General features: G+C 38.7%; 1 protein-coding gene across 24 annotated transcripts in view; it reads right to left on the reverse strand.

The window, feature by feature from the left end:
* Nucleotides 1–5,598, reverse strand: part of ZNF518A (zinc finger protein 518A) — a 114,786-nt gene extending 109,188 nt beyond the window's left edge. For 2 of the 24 annotated variants that reach the window (XR_012133099.1, XR_012133101.1), the window contains exons 1-2: nucleotides 4,739–5,590; nucleotides 2,207–2,292 (exon numbers count right to left, since the gene is read on the reverse strand). The gene's annotated coding sequence lies outside the window, so the exon portion shown is untranslated. The other 22 variants (XR_012133103.1, XR_012133096.1, XR_012133104.1 and 19 more) reach the window with 16 other exon arrangements.
* Nucleotides 5,599–6,000: the final 402 nt, after the last annotated feature.

Genomic DNA, 6,000 nt, shown 5'->3' on the forward strand with positions numbered 1-6,000 from the left:
ACTTCATTAAATTTGAAGCTTTCATTCTTCATCATATTTTTTTCTGAGTAACTTGGGTCAAATATAGTAAAGAAAACAGCATTCAGCACTTACTTTCTCTATTCAGGAACTACACAGTACCCATGTGAATCTGAAGTGTAAGACATCAAACAAATGTTATGAAGAAAGAAATTACATATGTAAATGAACAAAAAAAATGGTAATCAAAGATCTCAAGTCAGCTTTGTTACTCCCTTCTCATTGCAGTTGTTAGATATTAACTTCTAAAAAATTGGTACATGCAAAAGAACAAAACTGGACCACTTTCTTACACCATATACAAAAATAAACTCAAAATGAATTAAAAGACTGCAACATAAAAATGGAAACCATAAAACTCCTAGACTAAAACATAGGCAGCAAACTCTTGGACATCAGTCTTAGCAGTATTTTTTGGATCTGTCTCCCCAGGAAAGGGCAACAAAGCAAAAAAAGGTGTGGGTGGGGGGAATGACATCAAACTAAAAATCTTTTGCACAGCAAGGAAACCATCAACAAAAGAAAAAGGCAACCTACTGAATGGGAGAAGATATCTACAAATGATACTCCAAAAAAGGGTTAATATCTAAATATATAAAAACTCACACAACTCAGTATCAAAAAAAAAACCAATCCAATTAAAAATTGGGCAGAGGACCTAAATAGACATTTCTGCAAAAACATACAGAAGGCCAACACACACATGAAAAAGATGCTCAACATCACATCATCAGGGAAATGTAAATCAAAATCATAATGAAATATCACTATGCCTATCAGAGCAGCTATTATCAACAGGACAAGAAATGACAAATTGTCAGCAAGGATGTGGAGAAAATGTAACCCTCATGCACAAAATATTGCACCCACTATGGAAAACAGTATGGAAGGTCCTCAAACAATTAAAAATAGAACCACCATATGATCCAGAAATTGTACTTCTGGGTATTTACCTGAAGAAAACAAAAATACTAACTTAAAAAAATTTATGCATCCTATGTTCACTGCAGCCAATATGGAAGCAACCTTAGTGTCCATCAATAGATGGATAAAGAAAATGTTGTACACATACACACACAATGAAATATTACTCAGACATAAAAAATGAAATGTTGCCATTTGCAAAAACATGGATAACAGAGAGGGAATCATGCTGAGTGAAGTCAGTCAAACACAGAAAGACAAGTATTTTATGATTTCACTAACATAGGGAATCTGAAAACAAAACAAACAAATAAAACAAAAAGAAACAGACTCAGATACAGAGAATAACTGGTGTTCCCAGAGAGGAGGGGGGTGAGTATGGACAATTAAAGGGAAGGAGATTTTAAAAAATGTGTCTTTGTGAAAAACGGCCCTGAAAAGAGAGCTTCTACTAGTAAAGTTCATGGAAGAACATGGTTATGATTACTAAAATAATAGTTTAGATTAATATAGTCTACTTCAGCTACTTCAGTTACATACAGAATCTTATTCCTGACTTACTATTATACTTGCAGGTACACTTACTCATTTAGTGAGGGGAATTATGATAGTGCGTTATCCCAGGACCTATCCATCACAAACAGCAAGAGACACTTGTGTTTCAAGGAGAGATAAACCATATTTCTCTACAAGGGAACAGTATTTCCCATTGAGTTTGTAAAGCTTTCCTTATAATACCACAGATTTGTTGGCAGATTTTTTTCCATCTTTCTGTTGACACCAGGATATTCAGATGATTGTCTCCAGGAAACTAGTCATAACTCTATAGTGATTCCCAAGTCTCTTTTTTGACTCATTATGTAGATGCCAGTGATCACCATATAAATATATAGGACAGTTTTCTTTAGGTGCATTACTTTACACTTACTAGAGCAAAATACAAACATTCTTCTGGCCATTTATATAGTTTCTACCATATATATCTCTATTGTTCTTTACCCAGAAGCCCTTAATGCCATCATTGTACATAGAAGGATGACATAGTTAAAAATATCTTTAGCTTTCTAATGAAATGTTATTAAACTATAAAACCTACTTTTTTTTGCTTACATTAAAATGAAAACTCATGAGTATTTCTTTTTATTTTGGCCAAAAATAAAACTATAACTTGCACATATATGTAACTATTTCACTTAATTCCATCTAATACTAAAATATATTAATGCTTAAAGACTATACTGTAGTACTTCAATCTTTACTGTACCTCTTTCTTCAAGGAACAAAAGGCACACAATTTAATGCTTGGAGAAAGCCACAATCAGGAACAGTGATCAAAAGAAGAGATGGTATCTGGAAATGAAGACCAAGATTTTAAAACTTTAGCTGCAAAAACTGTTAGTAAAATGTTTTTATACTCTTGATTCAATTACACTTCACACTTAACTTATGTACCTAAATTTAGAAGGAAAAAAACCTCTCTTCACTTAGGCAAATAACCCACTACTGATACCTAGTGATTCAGTCATAAATTTACAAGTCACAAAACTCAAAGCTTAGCCTCAATCTAATTCGGTATTTTCATTTATTACAAGATAGGTGGTATGAATCTCCCCTGAAGTCACAAAGCTAGAACCAGAATCTGGATCTGATTCCAACCCAGATATACTACCACTACAATGCTATCTCCTAATATTCACTTCTGATATCCATAATTCCATGAAAATTGCTATGTGAAGGTAATATATCATATAAATCTGGAACTCAGAGCCTACATACTTAGGATCTGAGAATTAATAAAAATTTCAACTTTTCTATAACTCTTTTCTTCTGCTTATGGTGCTTTGCCAAAAAACTTTCAGTAGAGAACCGGAAGGAAACTGGGCAAGATTCAAGGTTTTTATCATTAAAAAAAAAGAAGTGTATTAAGTGGTCTAAACCACACAATGCTCAGTAAGAACAATTTCAAAGAGAAAGGTAAACAATAAAAGAACATGTTTAAAATATATTTTCAAGTCAAACTGTAGATTTATGCTAAAATATATTCCCTCTGAAATTTTCAAGGTAAGAAAACTTTTGGGATCAGGGTCTACGTTACCAGAGAGAACAGGATTCAAAGTATGGTAATGATAAAAAAATCTCAAGCATTTAAAAGCTCATGCATTATCAATGTGCACCGTAGCCATTCATTGCAGTTGCTGTCCTTTCATCCTTTCATAAAATCAGTTTATAAAACATTTCTAATTGATATTCATATTTCCTTTCACAGCAACAAGGAAAAATGTGGACGTGCAAAACAGGGAGTTAAATACCTTAATTTTATCCATCCCTCAACTCCCCTTTTGTTAACAATTTGCTTGATCTGGGCCTCATCTTACGAGATTTTTAACAAAAATCTCTAAGGTCTACTATGCTTTACTATACCCATGAAATGCTAAAACCCTGAACATGTTAATACAATAGTGTCTTTACAATTTCAGAAAAATATAGTTTGGCAGAAAGAATCCTTTTCTAATGATTTGCAGTTAAAATTCTGAAAACTATCAGGGTATTTCACTGAATCAATTTAAATGGCTTCTATCTGTTCACCCTGAGGATACTAACTTTAGAGAAATACTCAAATTGGATTCCTTTCTTCATAAAAAACAATTTAAGAATATCAGTAAACTAGGCCTAACACAAATGCTCAAGTTAATGAAATTCCTACCCTTATGTAGTTTGGTGTCTCCATGTCTTATCATTGTGACAACCGTACAAGTTCAACATTCCTATTTTTCTTAAACACTGACTTATTTTCTTTTCCTAGGGCTTCTTAAGACTTTCGATATCCAAATACCCGCAACTGGTTTTTGCTAAAATAGCTCACAAATTCTAAACTCCCCCAAAGTTTAAAGTAATAAACTGAACCTTAACTTTTGTATTCTGAACCTTGAAACTACCATACCTACCTCGTTAGTCCACTTAATAGTTATAAACATTTACCTTACATACATTCACCCTATGTATCTGCAATTACCATAGCCATCTAGGAAGAGACAGTTCTGCTTGACAATGAGGACACCATGTTAAGAGCAGACTCAAAATGGACCCTACTAGTGACACAGCCAGCTACAAAGAAATCCATATGCCTTTGGGTGTGGTTGGGGTCTGCAGGGAAGAGCGCCTTTGGCCAACTCTGTAGAAGGGAGCGCGCCAGAGAGCTGAGCATTATCTGCAAGAAAAAAACCTCCAAGGATCATAGACTGGACCCACAATGGGGAAGCCGTCGAGTCGGGCTGCCGTGCGCCTGCGAACCTACAGCTCGAGGGGTGCGGTCTGAGGGGTGCCCATGCTGCCTCCACCAGCCCTGGAACGCGCAGAGAGGATGCTTCGAGCGCCCCGCGCCCCGCTCCGTCCCAAACACCGCGCCGGATCCGCCCCTTCCTCCGGGGTTCGGCTCCCCTCGGGCGCGCGGAGGCACACGGTCGCCGCCACCCGCTAGGGTTCCAGTGCCGTGGGAGTACAGAGTTCAAAAAGCCGGACGTAACGCAAGCCGAGGCTCGGGGCGGAAGGCTGGCTCTAGCAGCCAGCAAAGCGCCGAGTAAAAGAGCCGACTTGTCTAGAAAAACTTTGCGGCAAGTTAAGCGGAAGCGCTGACTAGCCGGGACTATTTACCAGGAGCTTCCTATCGTAAGAGGCGTATCCCTGAGCCGCTTCAGGGGACACTGACACCCCGCAAACTCTCACTTTGTCCTCTGGCTGGCCCTCTAGAAGTTCCAGCATCCTAACGGGTCTGGGAGGTTCCGCTCACATGGAATACCTGTCGTGGTCCCCATTGCCTGCGAGTCCCTGATGGCGGCCATTACGCTTCCATCCGGGTATTGCCGAAAAGCCGATCACAGCGCTACCGGGAGCGCTCGCTGCGGCGGAGGGATCCGTCGGGCTGCACCTGAAGCGAGCGGAAGAGGACGGAGGCCGATAGGGTCCGCCTTCCAGCCTGGCGAGACTAGGCCATTGAGCTGTGTTCGTCGCTGACCTCTCAAGTTAGCGCGCCTCCCCGTTGCCCGCCACGCCAGTGATCTAAGCCCCCTTTGCTCACCAGCAGCTGGAGAACTCCTACTGCCAATGGAATGGAAGACAAACCTTCACTCTCAGCTCTTCAGAGTAGACACCAGAAGCAGGAACTGTGCTCTTGGCAAGCCCTTGCTGACTGGGAATGGGCTCAACTCAGATTGTAATCATTTCCGTCTTTGCAAATGGCGTCTCCCCACCCTTTACTTTTGACACGCGGGTTTTAGCAGCCACTGCAGCCCACACCACTGAAAGAAACTACCACAAGCAACTCTGGAAGACCTACTGAATTCCAGAGACGTACATATTTAATAAGTGATATGAAAACTATTGTTGCAACAGGGCAGCCTTTCATTCTCATCAAAGGAATCCTTCCGCCACATGATACAACAGAGCTGGACCAAGAGGTCATTTAATGTTACGACTGGGTTTCCCCCAAACGCCGGGATAGCCCCACTTCTCTCCTTTTGAGCATTTTTAAAATCCAGCCTGTTAATTGTTCTCACTAAGTAAACTTACTGCCTTAAAAAAAATTATGTGTATGTATATTTAGAGAGACAGACACACGAGGGAAAAAAATGAAGAGATACATCAAAATATTAAAAGCAAAACTACGATAGAATTTTTGTCTTCTATTTTTTGTTCCCTATTTTCTTAAGCGGTATGTTTGGCGTTTTTTTTTTTTTTTTTAAGTTTAAAAGTTTATCATAAACATTTTTCATTGTTTTAGAGTTTGAAAATGCCTATAGACGTACACAAGATATCCTTCAACCTTTTTATTAAGAAAGCAGAGGGGAATCCTCACTTTGTCTTTAAGGAACATTCTTATCACTGTCTTGTTTACTCCATGCCTCTTGGAATAAAAATAAGCAGTAATCCACTTGTAGCTTAAGTCTGTTAGATGTGCTCCATATATGTCGTATTCCTTTGTGTCTATAAAACACAGGAGAAATCTGGTAGTAGGGAAAGGAGATGCCATTATGGAATGAGAAACGTGTTCACAAAATGAAT

Source organism: Manis javanica, chromosome 7 (genome assembly GCF_040802235.1).
Source record: "Manis javanica isolate MJ-LG chromosome 7, MJ_LKY, whole genome shotgun sequence".
Taxonomy (NCBI): Eukaryota; Metazoa; Chordata; class Mammalia; order Pholidota; family Manidae; genus Manis; species Manis javanica.